This window comes from Apus apus, chromosome 1, assembly GCF_020740795.1.
Source record: "Apus apus isolate bApuApu2 chromosome 1, bApuApu2.pri.cur, whole genome shotgun sequence".
Taxonomy (NCBI): Eukaryota; Metazoa; Chordata; class Aves; order Apodiformes; family Apodidae; genus Apus; species Apus apus.
Genome location: NC_067282.1, coordinates 114822857 through 114843702, shown reverse-complemented (window position 1 = coordinate 114843702; position 20846 = coordinate 114822857). Strand labels below are relative to the sequence as shown.

Sequence of the window (20846 nt, the reverse complement as noted above, 5' to 3'; positions counted from 1 at the left end):
AAATATAGATCATGCTCTCTCTTCTACCACCTGTTTCTGTCCAGATGTGCTCAGATACTGGAACAGACTATGAACCCAAGCATGAAAGCACCAAAAAGGAAAGACCACCAAAACAGGCATCTGGAAGAGGAAGGGACCAGGTAAGCAGAGGGTTCCTCAATTACTCAGAGATCTCTGCTTGCAAACCAACAAAATCTCCCATGTCCTGTCATAACTTCCTCAGTATCATAGTCTGCACTAAAATAAATCACTCACTTTTATTTAACTTTCTGTGAAATGGGAACTATTTCCAACATTCAACATATTCAGCTACAAAAGCTGATAATAAAGGGGTATGCAAATATTAATGACAGCCTGCAATGATATGGGACACTAACAATTTACCACAGAGGAAAAAAGGAAAAATTTAAAGCCGTAGTACCAATTAAAGGATGTTTTGCTGAGAGGGTCACTGGAATGCGAGACAAGTTGCCAAGGCAAACAGAGGGTGTGGCTTCTGCACAAAGCTGGACTCAACATCTGTTTCAAGAGCCGGGACATATTTCAGCAAGTACAGGACTGGGCTGCAAGTACCTAAGGTTTTCTTCCTACACTGTTTGTGGGGTTGGTTTTTGTTTTGATTTTCACACAGATAGTGCTATACACCATGCTCATTCAAGACCCCACCTGGAAATTACAAATGTATTTCCAGGTTTTTAAGAATGCTTAAAATCATCTATGAAACTATTATCTTCAGATTCGTTTACACAGCTTGTCTTTAAACAACAACGTGCTTTGCAGGCCCTAGGAAATTTATTAGTAGGACCAGACTGGAAAAAAACAGAATAATCTATTAAAATGAGAATTTCAGCCTGCAAGAACACTGAATCCATACACCAAGTCACATATAGATGAATGTAACAGGAGCTTTTACAAACCAAAGGGCAGAAGGAGAAAATAATCAACATTAAACATCACCTAATTTTGGTCTCTAAATCAAATCTGACAACCCACACAATGCCATCAACTTTCTGAATATTCAAACCTTTGCTAATATTATACCCTTATCAACTCCAAGAGAAAATAGCCACAAGTTCCAGGAGACAAAGACACTGAGGCCAAAGTTCGGGTATTACATAAAAGGTACCTACATCATTACTTAGCCATTCAAGATGTTTGATTTCAAAAATATTTTATAATCTACAGTAAACAAATACAGTGAAGACTGGAATCTGATCTACTGGAATTACACAGCATTGTAGCAATCAAAGTCAGAGGATCATCTATTCATGGCAATGCAGTAAAGGTGACTGATGATCAGATTCAGATAAAGTAATGCACAAAAATATATGTCATTTAAACGTTAAAATTCGATTAAATTATGAAACAGCAAACAGCCTTCAGTATAATTTCCAAACATTCATTCACCTGCTTCAAAAATGTAAAGCATCCAAGCATGAAATAGCAGCAGACTGTGTTACAGGTAGTTTTGATCAGCACTTACTCTTCCTGCATACCTGGGGGCACTGTAGCTTGAAAAAACCCAAACTTTACTTACTTTGCCTTTAGCAACTGAACACTACTGACATCTATTTAAGTACTGTTGTAATGTTCAGTTTCCCATTAGCAACTCCTAACACCTCTTGATTTAGTAGAGGATACATCCAGGAAATCCTTTTAACTGTGCACTGTCAGTAAAGCTTAGATATTAACCATCAGAAAGAGAAACATCACTTCTTTCTCTTTTTGAGACAATGGTGCCTTATAAAACCCAGGCATCCCCCAAGGGAGTATTAAGATTTGACACCCCTTTAAAGAAACCAAAGGTAAACCACGCAGATTCCTCAGCCCAGGCTTGCTACAGAAAGGTTGTCAGATTCTTTTGTAAGCAATACAATGCATGCACACCTCCTTTATTCCTTAGACAAGAAAAAGCTATTTCACTGCATGGAGTGAAATGGCTTTCTATATTCTCAAATACAGAAAGGGAGGAATAGTGTGAAATTTGAACTCTGAGTACATCTTTTCCAAGCCACTGAGAGTTCAGATGTATTACTGCTGCAGGACAGATATTCCATTAGAACAAGAGCAGCATACAGCCCTTACACAGGTATGCTCTTTGGTGAATGAAAGATAGACAAACTAAAGTTCAAAAGTGTTCAAAAGGCCCTGTTTTTTCAGGTTATTTTTATTGGGAATTTAAATTCTAAAAAAATTAAGCTTTGAAGAGCTCTGGCCAGCAAAAATACTATTTTTTTGTCAACAGAAACAAGTATGAAAAGCAAGTAAACTCCTTCGTCATAATACCATGCAAAGACACTCAGGTGTAAAAGCTAACTCATTAGCAGCTGAAGACAGAAGTACAACCAACATCTAAATATATCTGTGACTTCAATCATCTTCTATTTACAGGGTTTCACTCTTCAGGCTAAAAGAAATGTAAAAATCCACCTTAAAATTACAAAAAAGTTCTGAGAAATAAAACTGAAGTTCAAACCTTAAGCCTGCAAGGGGAATATCAACCACATGGAGACCAAAATTTTTACTTAAAGGTAGCTCTGTATCCCACCACCTTCATATCTGAACATCTCCTAAAGTTTAGCATGTTTTTTCCACATACCAGTTCTTTCAGGAACAGAAGCATTTCTGCAGAAAAATAAATAATCAAAAAAGAACCAGACAAATGCTCTCCTCAAAAATCACCAAAAAAGGACATGACAGAGACTAAAATCCTCAGTTCTCATCTTGCACTTCATCTGCATGGCTAACCTTCCTGCCAGGCACAGGTTGCTGATTTTGGTCACACATGACCTTGCTGTTAGGTGGAACTCAGCACTGGGAGCACAAAACCTCAAACAGCGAGCAGCATATGAAGGACTACTGCTGGTTGAATAAATCCCCCCTCTTGGAGAAGCACAATCAGCATAAATTGTCTCGGGGAAGCATGCTGCCACATCAGAGCTGAATGTCTGTGTGGCTCTCTGCAGAAAAACCCTTAAGCTCCACTTCCATGAAGTTCTATTAAACAGCATCTTTCTAAGTACTATTACAAGAACTGCAATCGTGCTGCCGTGATAGATCACATCAAGGCAGGCAGAAAAAGGAATAAAGGGGAAGCTTTACCTCCTGCTGCCGCCATACATGGGGTGGCCAATTTATCTATACTTTAGGCCAATACCTGTGCACACAATAACACGAACACATCAGCATGGCTCTGCATCTGACCTAGCAAGTCTTGCCAAACTCAGCTTGCATCTGCCCCCTTCTTTTCTCCTGTACATGAGAGAAAGGACACTAATACCTGTGCGTGTGGAGAGCCCCAGGAATACATTGAGTTCAATCATTATAAAAAAATATTACCCGATCTGAATTGAAATCTACTTCCTGCAACTTTTTAAAAACCTGTGACACACACAAGAGCTTTTTGCTTCCTCTCTTCCCCTCATCTTGGCTCTTCAGACTTAACTTACTGCTGCTTTGCACAGCAGATAAAAGCTGGCTGGACTCACTTCAGATTCCATCAATCCTAATCAAAGCTCAGCCTCAGTGTTCAGTATTGAGCAATGAACAGCGCTCGTTTCCTATATTCATATGTGCTCTTTAGAGATTAGCAATAAAAGCACTTTCAAATGTTGCAAAAGTGTAAGCATGAATCATCACCAGCACCCAAATGAATTTCACCCAAATGAAGAAAGAAGGATGGGGCTCAACAGTGACTGGAAATCATTTACGTTCAGCAAAACGACTGACACACATGAGGTCAGTATAAGAATTAATAAAATCCAAGAGCTGGATGCCAGAAATTTGACATTCATCCATCCCTTTAATGCTAATTGCCTCTTCTGTAACTTGCATATCTGATTAAGTTGCAAGTACTTTTCACAGTTTCCTAATTAGAAAACAACACCTACAGAGTGATTTAATTTTTTTTTAAATTCTTAACTCTGCCTTTGAGCACTTGGAATATGAGAAAATATGCAGCTGTCTCCTACATTTAAATTACAGAGCCTTATGGGCAAGAGCTTATGCTCATGTTGAGCACTGCTTGAATCCCACAACCTGTCCTCCACCTCACCAAACATGACTGCAAACATACATCATGGTCAATCTGGACATGCACTGCTCTGGTCTACTCCTGCACTGCTTCTTGCTGCTGAGCCCAGTGGGAAGAGAGAAATCAGACAAATTGTCTAGGTGAAGGCAGCACACTTATTAGTCCTTTAGGATAAATCACTTCTAGGATTTACTACAATCACTGTAATAAATGTGGTCTGCTTGCAGCACATAATTCTGTTGTTAAAAATCTGCGAAAGACTGAGGCTCAAGTCATCAGACGATGTATCTTGAAATCAGAAAGGCAAGCAACTCCCTTTAGAAGTGGGTTCTTGTAAAACACAAGCAAGCCCACAGGAGGATGTCAGTGCTTGGGTCCTCCTCACAGACTCAAACCGTGACAGAGCCCTAGCTTACAGCTCATCACCAGCCTTGCTATTCCACTTTGAATTATTCTGTAATCTAATTTTGTTGCAAGTAACAATTAGCCTTACTACAACTAGAATACTGGAGGAAAATGTCTATTATCCTCTTTTTAGTTCCCTCAGTGCTCCAGAAGGCATCCAGCAGCTCACCAGTGTCACAGTTTTCCTTGCAAACTGTTTCTTTTGTTCTGCATCCTTTCACACAGACTGATGGATTGAAGATGATAAGAGAAAGCAGCATGTCTCCCACTGCACCAGCAAAGGGTCAGCTGGGCACTTGCTCAGGCAATACACAGGACAGGACAATGCTCCAAATATTGCTGGAGACAGGGAAAAAACCTTCTCTTCCCAAAACACCCTCTGACATCTGAATTGGAAGCAACCTTATTATCGTGATAGATTCAGAGGCTCAAACCAACTCATAGTTGTGTCCTCCGGAGACTTACACACCCCCTCTGCTCCAGCTGCCAGAACTGCTAGTTCTTGGCCCCAAGGAAGAGTCTCACATCTTCCGTTCAGATGAATCCCCTACAGGTCACTGCAGCCACTTTCAAATCCCAGCTCCTCCCCATTTTCTCCAATTCCCTGGTTAAAGACAGTCAGAGTTTCCTCATCAGGGAAAACATCCTCTCCCTTCAGGGAAATCTCTTCTGGTAAATGTTTCAAGACAAAACAAGATTAAAGATACTACACCAAGATTAAAATGTCTATATCCAAACTAGATCATACTTCAAGCTTCCTGCTTTGGTCCACTGAGGGGCCAGCTGGTTGTGCAACACCTTAGGCTATTTTAGGTCTTTTCTTCACATATATAAAAAACCTACATTTGGAGTCACCAGTGGGTCTCTTAAAGTAAGTCCAATATCACTTTCTGCTGTTTTAGCCAAAATACATTAAGCAGCTTTTATTTGTCACTGTAACTGCTGCTAAGGTGGAAAAAACAACAACAGTAACAAAAAAACATGAATTTAGGAACCAAGAGGAAGAAATCCCAAGTCAGGAAAGTGGCCATTCCCTCTCAGTGAAATAATTTGAGAAAAACTTCCTGAAACCTTTGGAGAGATTAGTTTCAGTTATAAACACTACAGTATCTTAAATAGCTTGTAAATCAAAATGAAGTCAGCTGGATGATTAGTGAGCAGGTAAAACTAACTGAGGTCTAAAAATTGAATGCACAGCTTGGCCAGGCAACACACTGTGAAGATGAGACATAACCTTCCAGAAGCTTTCATGAAAATACTATCTAGATACAAATATCAGAAGGGAAGAGTCTTTGGTCTGGTGGAAAGATATTAGGAGGAAAAAAAAAATATCTTTTCTGCAATTCAATGATGCAAGTGTAACCTCCTTTTTTCTTTTTTTCTTCCCTCCCTTTTATTTTTTTACCTACTCATCTTACTAAAAATTTTTATCCATTTTTAGCTGGCGCATTTCTTTTCACTGAAAAAATGTTTCAGATGGGTAAAATTACCTCTGTCTACTGGAGCTTTCTGGTGAGTCAACACTAATGCTGAGTTCAAAGGGTAACTGTGACGTAATTATCAATCATCCCACTGACACTTCACATACGCTGGATCAAACACGCTGCAGGTTATGTGGTAATGCCCACAGGCATTACATTCTTAATTTAAGGTCTTCTTTTTTATGAGCTATGTTTACAAATACACTGTTAAGTCTCAGAATTGCAACAGCATCCCTGTTGATTTATGGCTACATTATCACATTGCACTGGCAGCAGCACACTGCAGAGCCAAGGAGCTGGTATGGACCCAATGTCCAAACCATAGAAATTCAAACAGTTTACATTCCAGCTAACTCAAGCTTGGTTCTGAGTGCTGAATATCCTCCATGCAATGGGCACCACCAGCAACACATCCCCCAGTTCAATGTCACCTGAACAAACCCCAGTTCCCACGCTCCATGACTGCTCTGAGATACAAACCACAGCATACATGTATGGAAGGCCCAGAGATTCCCTTCAAAAGCATGCTGATCTGAACCAAGATGCTAATGCAGATGCTTACACACTTCTACATAAATCACAAAACTTCAATTATCAGAAGAAAATCCTATCACAGAAATAATTGTCATTTCCTATGTCAATATATTAACTGCTATTAAATATTTAATATATTAAATATTAATATATTAAATATTAAATTTTTAATTCACAGTTATGAAAACAATCAAAAAACTTGATCTCTATTTACACCATGCAATTACGGAAAGTTACAGAGAATGGTACTAAGTTACTTTTAAGCAGTAATTACTAAGCTCTCAATCCAACAAAGCTCTTAGCTTATCTTCAGGTCAACAAGTATTTGTTTTCAATCAGGCTGTTCATCAACTTCACATTAAGCATATGCATGGATAATGCACATACTCTGTTCTATTCTATCCATGCCCTACAAGTAAACCAGTAACCTGCAAAAGTCACTTACTTCTTAGATGCATGTATACACGTTGTTACTTTATTACTGTAACGTATCTTAAAATAGTAAAAACCATGTTACTTTAAATTATTGTTCTTAGGTGCACAATTTCCCTTTTCCTGAAATATACAGTAGGGGTTTTGCAACAGCAGCACTGGTCATCTGCAGGGACTGGCCACCCTGCCTTTTCCCTTTGAGTCTCTGCTGACCTGAACTTAATGCACTATCTGCTGCTGGCTGCGGGCAAGAAAATGAATGGACTGATACCCAACTGACAGAAACAATAACTGTTTGAAACTAGTAGTTAATGGTAGACTGACAAGCACAATCACAGGAAGTAATAAAAGTTTCATGGAGCTAGCATGTGACGTGACTGGCACAGGTCTTCTATGTGCCTAAATATGAATGGGGCAGTTATCCTATTAAAAGAAGAGGTTCCAATTAATTTGAAGTATAATAACTAGCTTCCCAGTGAAAACACTACCACTACTCACACACAATACAAAACGCATTTGCTTCTATAAAACTATTTTAGCCATTACCTCTAAACATGCCATTACCTCTAAAAGCTCTAGTATAACTAACCACAGCAGTGGAATGCACTAATACCTAGAGTCGAGTGGGTATAAGAATATTTACAAAAACAGACGTCATCCCCTTGACAAAAAAAAAAAAACAACCAACAAACAAACCCAAACAACCTCTTCTACTCTAAACTGTTCACATACGAGTTTTGGGGTTTTTTGGGGTTTTTTTAAAGGCATGAAAAGATTGATGGTTAATACCACGAGAATCAAAGCGAACTGCGCGAGTAAAGCACACCCCTGAGTATCCCAGAAGCGATACACTTCTCAAGCCATGCTTGCAATGCTAGTAGCTGCACTCGCAAGGACCAGGCAAGCCATCTGCTCTGACAATTTCCACATAACTTTATCAACAGCAATAAAACTACCCAATAGTTACATGAGTGTAAGCGAGAGCAGCATCAGACCTCTCGTTCTATTACTTGTGCCAGCACTTATTTATGACTTCAGGAGAGGGAAGGCAGCTGGTTGGTTTTATGCGGCTTTTTTTTTTTTTTTTTTTTTTTTTTTTCTGCCCGAGCAACCGAGAAAATGCTCCTAATAAGGCTGGTACAAAGGAAGTGACTTCTCAACAGCACAACCTCTTGTGAAGGAAATAACAAAATACGGTGTTATTATCGCAAACAGAGCGGGCGCGGGGCCGGAACCCGCGGCCGGGAGCAGTGCCGGGGGTTTGCCCCGTCAGCCCGCCGGAGACACACGGGACGAACCTGCGAGGCGGTGCTGGGATCGGCTCCCGGGACAAGCCCAAGGCACCTCCTCACGCCGGAGCCCCTTCGCTCTCCCCACCGCCCCTCGGGAAGAGGCTGCGCCGCCACTTCGTGCGGACTGCAGCCCAGCCTCTCCGCCGCTGGGACCTCACCGAGCTGCTGATGAATGTATTTATTTCTTCAGTAGGTTCACGCCGTCTCCAGCAGAGCGCGAAACGCGCACACGGGAAAGCGGAGGGGAGCCCCCAGCTCTGAGCCGCGGGGTTCCGGGTCCCCTCCAAGGCAGGACGGCCACCAGCCTCCCCAAGACCCGCTGCTCGCCCCCGGCGCAGCTTCCGCGCCCCTGCGCGGGCAGCCGCACCCACCTCCCGGCACACGTGGGCGCACCCTCCTCCGCGGGCCGAGCCCCCGCTCCACGCAGCCCCGCGGCCGCGGCACCTTTTCCCGCCCCGCCGGCCCCGGCACTCACCGCGTAGCGCAGCGCCGGCTTCTCGCTGAACACCGAGTCCCCCATGGGTGCCGCGGGGCCGCTCCCTCCGCACGGCGCGGCGGCTGCCGCGGAGCTGCGCGCTGCTCTGCCCTCGGACGGCGGCGGCGGCTCCCGTCCCCGGCGCCCTCCTCGTAACTTCTGCCTGCACCCCGCCCCCGGCTGTCCCCACCCCGCCCCGGGAGCCGGCAGCCCCTCGGAGGGAGCCGGGCGGCGGCGGGAGCGGCAGGCGGGGAAGGAGGCGCCGCCGGAGGGGCGGCGGTCTCAGTCCTCCCGCCCAGCGCCCGTGACTCCCCCGCGGCGGGGCCGCCCGCCCGCCCGCCTTCCCCCGCCCGGCAGCACCTGCGGGCCGAGCGCTCCCGCGAAGGGAGGTCGCCGCGGAACGGGGCTCCCGCAGCGCGGCTCCGAGTCGGGGGGTCCAGTGCCCGGCTCGGATCGTCCCACGCCGTCCCGGACGCCCGCTCGGGGCCCATCGGGGAAGGCGCCGATGGAGGTGTTGCCCCAAGGCCCCGGCCGCCCGGGAGCGGCGGCTCCGGGTTCTCTCCTCCGTCCCTCATACCGCGGGCAAAACATCCGAGCAGCCCGCCTCGGCCCCTCGCCGGAGCTTGGCGGGGAGGCCTCGGTCCTGCACGGGAGGACCGAAAGGTTAAGGAGAGAAGAAGAAAATTCACTTTTTATTGCATGTTTTTATAATGTGTGACTGGGGAGGATGGGTCACGCTTGTTGAACACGCAGGCTTTGAAAAATTAAACGCTGTTTCACGGCCTGTTCATTACTTTATGAATGCATACTCACACAAGCTGGAGAAGATGAACAAACTCTGAAGGAAAATCGCATTCTGCTTTGTTATAATTAGTAGAGACTTCTGTGTGACTTGCCTGGGGGAGACTCTGGCACGTCCATCGATGGAAGTGTTTAAAAATATATAAACCTCCCTCAGTTAGGCATGACCTCAGCAGAGTGAGGCTAGGGACAAGCTAGATGATTTCCTGAGCCCTCTTCCATCTTTTTAATAATTTTTCAATGCTTTGCACAAGTCTTTGTTAGCACAAAAACTCCCCCAGCTCTCTCAGTCGTTCTCTGAGGAAGTGGCCTTAATTCTACTGCTGCATGACGTACATGAAATTAATGAGTTTTACTGTTCCTGACCTACAAGCTAGGCAAACGTGTTACCAGAGCATTGTGTTATCTATAAACAAAGGTAACATAGTTCTTTCAGGGAAAAATAAAAGGTAATTTGGGGGGGGAAAAAAATAAATCATAAAATCATTCCGAATACATGCTGGAAAGATAAATTCACTGAGCCAAAGTTTTTATGTGTTCTGACAAATATGTGCTGTACCCAAGGAGCTTCCAGTTATGGATATTCCATGGATCTTAATTCCTATTGCAGAAGATATAATCTTTATGAGTTCCCATGGACAGGGAGGTGATTTTCAGTTAACTTGGCATGGACAAATAATACAATATCTGCATTTACTCATAAAGTCCATTTTTGTGTCTCGGGTGAACAGCCTGTGCTGCTCATCTTCCTGAAAAACAAGGCAGGGTAGATACTTGAGCAGTTGCAGAGCAGGTACTGGAAAGCAGTACCCAACAGAAAGAAACCTTTCACATCAAACATTTCAACTCATCAGCATCTCCATGCAGGCAGGAGAAACCAAAGAAAGTTAAAAGGAAAAGGGAAAGGAAAAGGGAAAGGGTGACTGATTTTACCTTCTGCAGTTCTGCTTTTTATTTCTCTCAAGGAGATGGTGTCAACCTGAGAACTCTGCATATGCTCTGACTCCAAACATTGTTTTTCCTCTGCTCTGCAGGTAAAGTGTTTACCACAGCGAGCAACCAAACAAGCAGGCAAACAAGGCTATGCAGAGGGATATAGGATTTCTACCCTTGAGCTCCACAGCATCACCAGCTTCATTTTAGCCCTCTCTTCTGACAACGGTCAATGCAAAGGGAAAAGCTAAACATCAGAAAAGGATTAAAACATGGGGTAGGAGGCAGCGATGACACATGTTTCAATCAACTCCCCAAAGTGAAGAAAATAGTATGGAGGAGATCAGAAACTCCCAACTGGAAAGTACAGGAAAAAAAAAAACAGACTGGCAAAGGGAGAGATATGAAACTCAGAGGAAACAAAGTAATGTAGGAAAAGGGAGAAAACCATAAAGCCAGGAAGGTGAAGAATTCCCCAGAGGGTCAAGCCAGAGAGGAGGACTAAAGTGAGGTTTTGCAGGCTGTACTTGTCTGACCTAGCAATTAATTGTCACTGGAAAGGAGAGTTCAGCTCTTCATCCCTCACTTCCAGCCACACACTGCCACCACCTCCCTTCCCAATGCCTCTCTGCTTGTTGCAAACCAACACAGCAAATGGAGCATGCAGTTTCCTTACATTTAGCAGGCTGAATCAGCTCTCCGAGGGAGGAGATGAGTGACAGAGCTGGCACACAGGAAAGCAGGAGGTTGTCTAGTTGGGAACAGGATACCAGGGGCAGAAGAAGAACATGCATGGCAGTAGCTTTGCAATAGTGGTGGGTTCTTATACTGGTGCAGCTAAATAATAAAGAATATGCAAAAACAGGAAAATGCAGTAGAACTTCTTACGATAAGGAAAGAGTTATGGGCAAAACCTCCACATTTTGGGGTGGGGGGGATCAACCCAAAAAAATGCAGGTTTACTAGATGCATTTTTTATCTGTCTACACAATATGGAAAACAGGGATAAAATTTTAAAAGAATTTTCATTTACTGAATTTTAAAGAATTTGGTAAATTGCAGCTATCAGAAATTTCATAATAAAGATTTTCATGTACCTAGTAACAAAATTTAAAGCTAATTACATAAGCTGTTTCCAAGGGCCAGGCCTTAAAATAAAATCTTTCTGCATTTTGAAAGCAAGTTATTGTAGCTGCAACTAGAAAGCTGGCTTATACTGTATTTATGGTGGTCAAGGAGTCTACCTGACTTCAAATTACACAGGATTTTGGAGCACAGGCCCATGTACAATGAGCAATAACTGACTGAGCTGTGCTGCTCACCTGCTTGCGATCATCCATCTCTCTTTTAAGCCACTTAGCAACTGGGATTAACATAAGGATCTTTCACAGCAGTTCTGAATGCCTTTTCCCCTTTCACATTCCTTCCTTATTTACATTGATTTATGATTCTTCCCTGGTGTTCCTTCCAAATTTCCCTTCTCATTTATCTGATAATGGGTACCCAAGCAATGCATGCAGCTCACTTTGGGAAGTGTAAACCTTCCAGGTCAGCTTCTCTTAATAGGTGATACAAAGCCTGACAGTTAATGTCCTGCATATTCACTCCAAGGCTCCTCAATAAAGAAAAAAACAATATAAACCAGAAATATGTCAGTAATCCATCTTCAATAATTCATATTGTATGAGGTACTGCTTCCTTGCATTTTTTTAAATGCTTTCTTTCCTTCCCATTGTGGTTGTTCCTTACTGTGGTTGAAGAGGCTGTAATCTATGCTTTACACCTGCAAATGTAGATTACAGTAAAACCTTCACTCCTTGTCTCCTGTTGATCATTTTTTGTTGACAACAGGAAAGTAGAATTTTAACATTTCAATTAAATTCAACCACATTTCAGCTCAAATTTAGTTGTTTCCAACACAGCAGCTGGGAAATGAGTAGGTAATTGAACTTTATTGTGCTGATTGTTAATAAAGCCAGGTGTTTTTTTTCCCGTATTACTCTGAACAGAGTGCTTTCTCAACAATAATTGCTCTTAAAGGCAACTGGCTATATAGTTGCAGACAGTAGAACATAATGAAACTTGGGAGAAGTGACTTCACTACCATTACTCCTGGAACTAGTGACTCAAGCTGTCTGATGTCACATCAGGTGAGGTAGGAAATAATGTCCAAATGTCCAAATCCAGCCTGCTGTGGTGAGAAGCCAGCTGAGATCTTCTGGCAGTAACAGCTTTGTCTCACCTAAATGTAGACATCTACAATCTGTGTCTCAGCTTATCATTCTAGGCTCCTCTAATCCACAGGAAGAAACAGACACATCTGGAGGACAATTCATGTAATTCCAAGTAGACATCTAAAATAGGTGAATAAATAAAAGTGCATACTTCTCTCCAGTAGGAGTGCATGACAATTGGTTCAGATTACTGCCCTTCAGGTATCTGCAGCTACATGAGGGGAAGCCCACCTGGGACCCCAGCTATGGAATCAGCCTTTAAATCTCACATTGACTTCCAGAAAAGTCCTTACTAGTCTCAGTGTCTTTATTCTATTCATTTTAGAAAGCTGGGGCTACCATCCTTATTGGATGAAAAAACAGTTGACATCTTCAGGTGAAAAATCTTCAAGCAAGCATGAAGGTCTGGTTTGGTTTGACCTTTCTAACAGCACACAAATGCAGCTTCCACACAGAGCTAACTCCAAATCTGGAAAAGACTTGCCTCTGTGGCTGCTGAACCAGAGCCAAGAGTGATACTGGCAGCACACTTTTTCCTTGGGGAATTAGCACTTTTTTTATTCTGGCCAAGTGTTCATTCGGTCATTACAAGTTACAGTTTAAGTCTATTTATCAAAAAGAAGAGAGAGAAAAGATGACAAACAAATGCATAAAGCTCTATAAACAAAACCTAGAAACTAATGAATCAGAATTTAGGGATAATACAGTGCAAAAATACTGTGTTCAGAACTAACTTTTGTTTCAAAAAAACATATTTATTTGCTATCTATCAGAATACTTTGATAGTTTCTCACCAGTTGGTAACAGAACTGAGGGAAGTAGTACTTAATGCCCGTGAAGAATAAAGTGTCATCTCACTCATGGAGAAGCTTTTACACAACTGAAATCTTATTAGACAAAAGAAATCCTCTCTAGAAAGAACCTGATCACTGTTATTTCCCAGATGTCAGAAACCCCTTTATACAAAATCTAATACAGTAGAAGAGCGTGACACTGTTACAGCTCTCAAGGAGCACAGTTGCCCAAGTGTTGCTCATACTGGTGGAGAGGAAGTTAACTGCTTTATTCCTTGGGAACAGATACAAAGCAGCCTGTGTTCCTCAAGCACAAACACCCATCTTGTGCCTGCACCAGGTGGTGCAGGCTGACAGAAACGGCACCCTGCGCACACACACACACACGCTCCAGCACTGACTGTCCAACCCTGTGAAACTCAAGAGGGCAAACCAGACTCCAGATTACTAACTCAAACCTGTGCCTGTACTGTGTGAAGGGCCAGGAGGAGCAGTTTTTCCTAGGCATGGCATCATAAGCATCTTGAGGAGGACCCTCCACTCTTCCCCATGACCTCTGCTTGTGGTCAGCTGGCACTGCTGGAGCTGCTGCTGCTGCCTGATGGGGCATCACTTCAGATGGAGCAGCAGCAATGCCAAAAGGTAGCCCCAGGGGAAGGTAAGACTCAAGACAACATATCCCAGGGCCAAAATGAGCTCTTCTGGTATGAGAAACAGCAACTTGCAGAGCAATCACAAGCAAGACCTTTTTCCTAATGGAAGTGTGTTAGCATGCATCAGGAGTGCAACCAGAATTTCACTCAGATATTTAATGCTAGTTAGCACCTTAATAATTTTTCATCCAATAGATCACTACACTGTTTAATTTATAGCCAACTGTATGATGTTTTGTATGTGATAGTGCCCATTACTGCACTCTCAGTTATCAGCGTCTTAACCAAGAAATTTAATCTAAAAGACTCATATTTTAGAAGTTTAAATTACTTCACATACTTTATGTTTGCACATTTGTCTCCGTGCCTAGCATCACTGAAAATTCATCAGATTTAAATTAAAGCTTCAAAGTACTAACTTTGACATAAAAAAATACGACTCTATCACAGAGCATAAAATAGTTCTAAAAAAAACAGTAGAATTCACACCAGTTTTAAAGTTGCAGAAGAAACTTAAGTTATCCTGCCATCTTATTCTCTCATCCAAGGTTGCAACTTAAATAAATGGGACCACGCGCTGCTTCGTGTGAAGCTAAACAACAGAGTTTCACTTCTAATACATATATATTTTTTTATGTTTGGTTTTCCTTGCTGATAGAACAAGCTAAAAAGGCAGACAGAAATAAGGTGAAAAAAATGAAGGAGGGAAAAAATACGGACAGAAAAAAGAAAACAAAGGTACCTTCCAGGTTTCAAAACAGCTTAAGGAGCCTTAAGCATACAAGCCAAAAATCTCAGTGAAGTCTCATCGCTGTAAATTATACACATCTGAGAAAACAACAATTCAATGGTAGATTTTTCTAGTTCCTGAAAGCGGGTGTAGATCTCCATGTGTTTCCTTCCTTGTTTATCTCGTTGCAACTCACGTTCACTGTAAACTGTATTACTGGGCTGAGCTCTCACTAGCAATTATCCTTCTCCCTAAAATGTCTTCCAAGAACTAGAGAGGCAGAAAAGCACAATTTTCTTTCATTACATATGACTTTTACAGAAATTGCAGCTACTAAAAAAAAAATTACAAACCACTACCTTGACACAAATCAGCTACAGATACAAGATTTGCTCACTCTGACTAGAAAGAGGAATTCTTATCAACAACAGATAGAAGCATTGGCTTCTATCTAAATTTGCCATCTGGGTATTTGACAAGAATTTAGCAGGGGGGGAGGGTTCTTTCACAAACCCAAAATTTATTAAAATATTTTTCGTTTATAGTATAGGACTGTTAAAATCTATGTAGTGTGCAGATTAATAACTACATAGTAAAACCTCCCAAGAAGCAACATGACTACTGTACATTTTGATTTAATGTTGTAATTGATAAACCAGTCTTGCAGTGTAAAAGTAATTATTTTGAGTCTGGAATAAGACCAAGCCTCTTGTGACCAACAATAATAATATTCATAATATTAACAAACCTCTTCAAATAAAGTCATTGTTTAATATGTTTCAGGCTATATGTGAAATGGTTACAAACATCATGTTTTTGTAGTTGTCAATAATTTTGGCATCATGTAAGCAGATGGACCTTGCATTCCTCTGTTCTGGATTTCAACTGTAAATTAAGAGTCAGGGTCTTATTAAGTGTAGTATTCACTGGAGCTGGTTGAAAAGCTAGTGTTCCAGTTGAGAAGGAACGTCTCTTTTCAAAATTTGACTTTCATCCGGTTGAATCTAAACCCACCATTTTATAGCTTCTTGTGAACTGTAAATCCGTATACTTTTTTTTTTGAGCCAGAAAAAGACAAATCATGAAGTAGTCTGCTTGGTTAGTAGTAAGCCTGACGAAAATTCCCCTTTTCTGTGAGCCCTGGGGGAGTGCTCGTGCAAACAGTCCCTGGGAGGCATCCCAGTACATCTCAGCTCCAGGGCAGGGAGCCTGGGAAGCCAGAAAAGCCAGCCTGGGAATTACTATGGAATTAGGATTTGCCACAGTCCTGTGATGCCCTGAGGTCTTGGCACTGGCAAACTGCAGGGCCATGCCAAGCCCTGGCAGGCAGCCTGCCCTGCAGCTGGGGGAGCCTGTATGAGGAAATGGGAAACCAGAATTTTCAGGTTCACTGGATCTTGGTTTGGATCACTGGATGGGCTTAACCAAAGATATACATTCTGTGTCAGTCCCAGACCTCGGGCTGTGGGACAGCCCAGAAGAATTTCTCACAGTTGTAAACCTCAGAGTCTCCATGCAGCCTTCTTGTAACCCAGGGATAGTTTTCCTGGATTGATTAGAAGTAGAATCAAGGAGCTGCAGATGAAATATTCTAAGGCCAGCAAATGGGCTTTTCCCACTGCAGCAAATTTCTAGTCCTTACTCCATACACTAAATTCCTTAAGAGGTATTTTAAACTTGCATATATGGCTGTCCACTGAGTTAACAATGAGTATTTTTACAGTGTGCTCTACCACCTTTCAGTCATGGTCTGTTTTCACTCTGAAGAACAGGTATGGTGACAATTTCACTGTATGGAATTCTGAGGACTTTGAGCAATACTGGGTTCTATTTCAGCATCATTTTCACTGACAATAACTCCATCGTTGCTTTAATGTTGAGGCTGCAGAAGCATCAAAGCATATTTGTTTTCTAGTAAGACATGAGAAACCTATTGATTCAGGCATAAAAATTCCCCTGTCATAAGAAGAGAGATAGAATATGAGAGGACGAGTTTCAGCACTTAAAGGAGAGATGAGGAAATGCAGAATCTTAAACACTCTGATGACTCTTATCCTAAGCCTGAAAACACTGTGAAGTACATAGGGAAAAAAAAGCAACAACATCAACCCTGTCCAAGTGTTTCAAGGGGGATTCTGATTCAGACAGCTACCTATCAGTGTCTATGCATGAGTTAGGTATCATGATAGTCACTGAAGATCTACTCTATACAGACAATAGAGTCGAAAGAGATTGAGACATGTCAGCTTAATGCAGATACCATGTTCAATCTACTGAATTTATTTCCAGACCCAGCTGAGTGCCCACCTGTAGAAGCTGCCATTGAGACACGCCCTTGTACAGAGTCCTACAACAAACTGTGCTATCCAAAGGAAAAAAAGACACTGTTAAATACCTTTTGATCAGCTGGCTGGATAGCCTGTTTCACACATTCCCAAAATACAAACTAAAATGCTTGCAGGTTGAAGCTTCAGTAAGGGATCTGAAAGAGCCCTGTCTTGTATGTCCAGGCAAAACAGATTACCCTACCAGAAGACCTTACCTAGGAGGATCATGGACTAATTCAGTACTGAGCAGTGCTTGCTGCAAACACAGCCCAGTAAACATACAGCAAAAGGTGTATTTAAAGCACTTTTGTTGTCCCCTGCAGCAGGCCTGACAACAGTTGCACCAGACATGACTGATGTGTTGTAAAGATGGCATCTCACTCTCACAAGTTAGTCCCCACGCCAGAAGAGCTGCATTTCACTGAAGCATTATAATATGTTAGTGCTTCACAACTGCTTCCCAAACACATTCAGTGAAAGGCTAAGTCAGCCAGCACTTGGGCATCTTGTGCTCCCTGTTACCTGGAAACTGGAGCCCTCAGTGCAAGCACTGTTGAGAAAGTGATTTTCAAAAAGCAACAGAAACATGAAAGCACAATTCACATAAGACACGCACCATCGTCCAAGCAGTTTCTCTGCTTGCAGAACTGTATTGTTTTAAGCTGCAGGATCCTCTACTGACGTAAGTATACTGAGTCCCTTGTGGTCTGGATGCAGTTATTCCAGTATATCCCAAACTGGGGCTATTCCCTTTGCAGGGGCGGAGGATGGTGAAGGCATGACACAGTCCATAGCCTCCTGGATCCAGGGATCCAGAGGTGGTATAGGCACAGTGCTGAGCAATGACATGCTAATCCAGGAAGGGAAGATCCCCCTGAGCAAAACAGCTTGGAAAAGGCTGGGTTGTATAAAAATGCTGGCCTGTTCACAGGCAGTTGTTTCGGAAAAAGGTAAGCTATGAATTGAAAGCTCTACAGCTGTTCCTGAAGAATCCCCCATGAGCCTTCTCTCCTTCTGCAAGAAGGACGCCCAGTTCCTTTGTAGTTAAATTCTTCTCAAGTGACTTGTATTGCTTTAACTGTCCTGGTAAGAACTCACAAAAATGTACGTAGAGAAAAGGCCTTGGAAAGCTTCACTGCAGTTTTACTCCAGCTTGATAATACCGGAGATTTCAGTGAAGCCAGCACAGGGGAAAGCAAGAATAATGCAGCAGTGAAGCAGAGCTATGCTCTTTTTTCACCCTTTTTGTCCTTCTCCCTTGACTGAAAAGTAGAGGGGAAATCTTGGAAGTGATCCTGTATGTGATTTGTGCTCCTAAGCAGAGCCAGCATGCTGCAAGCCAAGTGCTGGGCTGAATCTCCAAACTTTTACTGTTTATATTGAAGCTTATATTCACTGGCTGCAGGAGTTTGAGACCACTTCTCTGGACCCAGCAGCTGCTAGGTATCAAAGTCCTTGCAAGCTATCCACCCATTCACCTCCAATTAAAACAAGGGTCCACAAGATGCTGAGAACACCAGTGTGTGCTAAGGCAAAGGAATTCATCTGCACAGGACAAAGAATTAAAGCTGTTTACCACTTCCTACTCTCTAATGTTTATTACTCCCCCTCCCCTATAAAATCTGCCTCCATCTGCAGTACCTTGTAGTGACAGAGTTAATACAAACCCAAGCCACATTCCAAGGATGGCAATACAGAATGAGAGCGACCTCAGCATTGTTTTGTTAAGATCTCAAATTGCCAATACGGCAAAATGAAGTAATGCTCTCTGTCAACATGTAGTATGCTCTATAAATGGGATTGCCTGTTCATCTGTTAGTAAAACATGCAGAAAAGCACTATTTGATCGGCCTTCAAGCAGTTGACCGCTTGCTTTAACTTCTTCCTTAAGATTTATTTGAAGCATGAAACTGGTGAAAGTCTCCAGTGAGTAAAAAAGACACAAATATATAAAAAAATAATTAAGTGTATTTACCAGTAGTCCTCACTTTATATTTCTGGTCTTCAGTCAGCATTTCTCTTAACAGTAGAATTAAAACAAAAATTAGTTGAAGCACTTAATGCTGAAAATTGATTTCCATGGACTGCAATATTAATTTATAAAACTGTTGCCTCTTTTTACAAACAAAAGATGACTTTATTATTTAACTTAGAAACCTCAGACAGATTTCATATATTTATAGACAGCTTCCAGATTGAATTTTGCTGATCCAAGCTTCTTAGGTGGAGTTTATGGAGCCGGACTTGTCATATGAGCTATTTCTATAAGCCTCAGGTAAATATACACAGGGTTCATTTTGTCACAGAAAGTGGTTTTTTCTCTTCTAAAAAATTTAAGTTAATCTTGAGCAAAAACAAAAGTTCATTTAGTACATTTTGTATTTGTTATTTTTTATCCATTTTGGGAAGCATTTTCCTTCCACAGATCTACACTGCCCCTACTTCTCTCAAACTAAGTTTAACTATTATATTTCTTTTACCACTCTGCTTCACAGTTTGCTGCTCTGGTCTCTGAGCTAGAGAGAGCTATATGGCACAACTGGAGAGAATGAAGCAGGGGTTTCAAGTATTTTCTTCTCCTTCTTTGCAGCTAGCAGCTCTCGTGCCTTCCTTTTCCTACATGTCTACTTTAACTCAAGTTTCATAGAAAGTTGAACCTGTACTGCAAAACCAGTTTAGAAGTGTAAGTTTTTCCTCATGTAGCTGAAGTCCCAATGTAAATGTGATTACAGGGGTCAAATGGGTATGTTTTGTTTGTTTTTTTTTCCTTTTAAAATTGCTATGTCCATCTATCATAGCTCTATAAGAAAATCGATCTGTCTGTAATAACAGGATTCTCCAAATTTCATTGTACATAAAGCTGTAATTTGTAAACTCCATAGCCCAAGTAATATTTCTTATTTAAGATCTCAGTTTAATTATGATCTTTCAATGAAACGCCACATAAAAGTCTACCCATAAAACTCAGACTGAAGTGTTCTAGGACAGGTATCAATGTCAGGAATCGAACCTTCCCCTTTAGGTATATGTGTGCCTGGCAGTGAGGTGGGAAAATGTCCCTCCTCCTGGTTTCATCTATAACATCTCTCCATCCACCATTGGTACTAAGCTGAAATTTGCAAAGCAATTGGTTTGTTATTTTTTTCCCCACTAAGTTATTATATAGTATACTCACTACAGGTAAAGGTTTGTTACTAAATTTGCTAACTCTTTTTGTGACAAACAATGTGTGTATTAACAAATAAAGAATGAAGAACTGGGTACAGCAACACAACAGGGATGGCCCAATTTCTTTATCATTAGCTGGAAATGGCCACCTTCACGTGACCAAGAGTCTTCATGTGATCAGTACTCCCAACTCAAGGGCCTTTTGGAGCAGGCTCTACTGCCTGTTGCAGCAGCTCTTGGAGATGAAAACACAATGGCCAGGAGCTCCCACTGCTCCTCCCTGGGACAGCAGAACATTGCACACACAGCTGGGAACCCAGTTGTCCCAGCAATGTTGCCTGAGCAATCCCTGTTGGCTTAGCTCTACTTACAGCCAAGAATGAGGATCAGAACCTGTGCCATCACAGCTTCAGTGCTGGCCTTATGGTGAAATTACGGAGCTTGAACTGTCCCATGAGGATTGAAGAGACTGGCTACAAGCCCACAAGAGACTCTAGAGAAAAGGAGAGCAACGTTCATGTAGGGAGAGACCCAGACAGGTTGAGATAGAGAAG

The 20846-nt window shown here is 42.1% G+C and overlaps 1 protein-coding gene across 2 annotated transcripts in view; it reads right to left on the bottom strand.

The window, feature by feature from the left end:
* ARHGAP6 (Rho GTPase activating protein 6) overlaps positions 1-20846 on the bottom strand; it is a 338402-nt gene that overhangs the window by 162176 nt on the left and 155380 nt on the right. Inside the window, exon 1 of one of the 2 annotated variants that reach the window (XM_051644218.1) lies at positions 8653-8679. The exons of the other annotated variant lie outside the window; for it this stretch is intronic. The gene's annotated coding sequence lies outside the window, so the exon portion shown is untranslated. Of the gene's footprint in view, positions 1-8652; positions 8680-20846 lie in introns of those variants that run through there. 2 annotated transcript variants of the gene reach the window in all.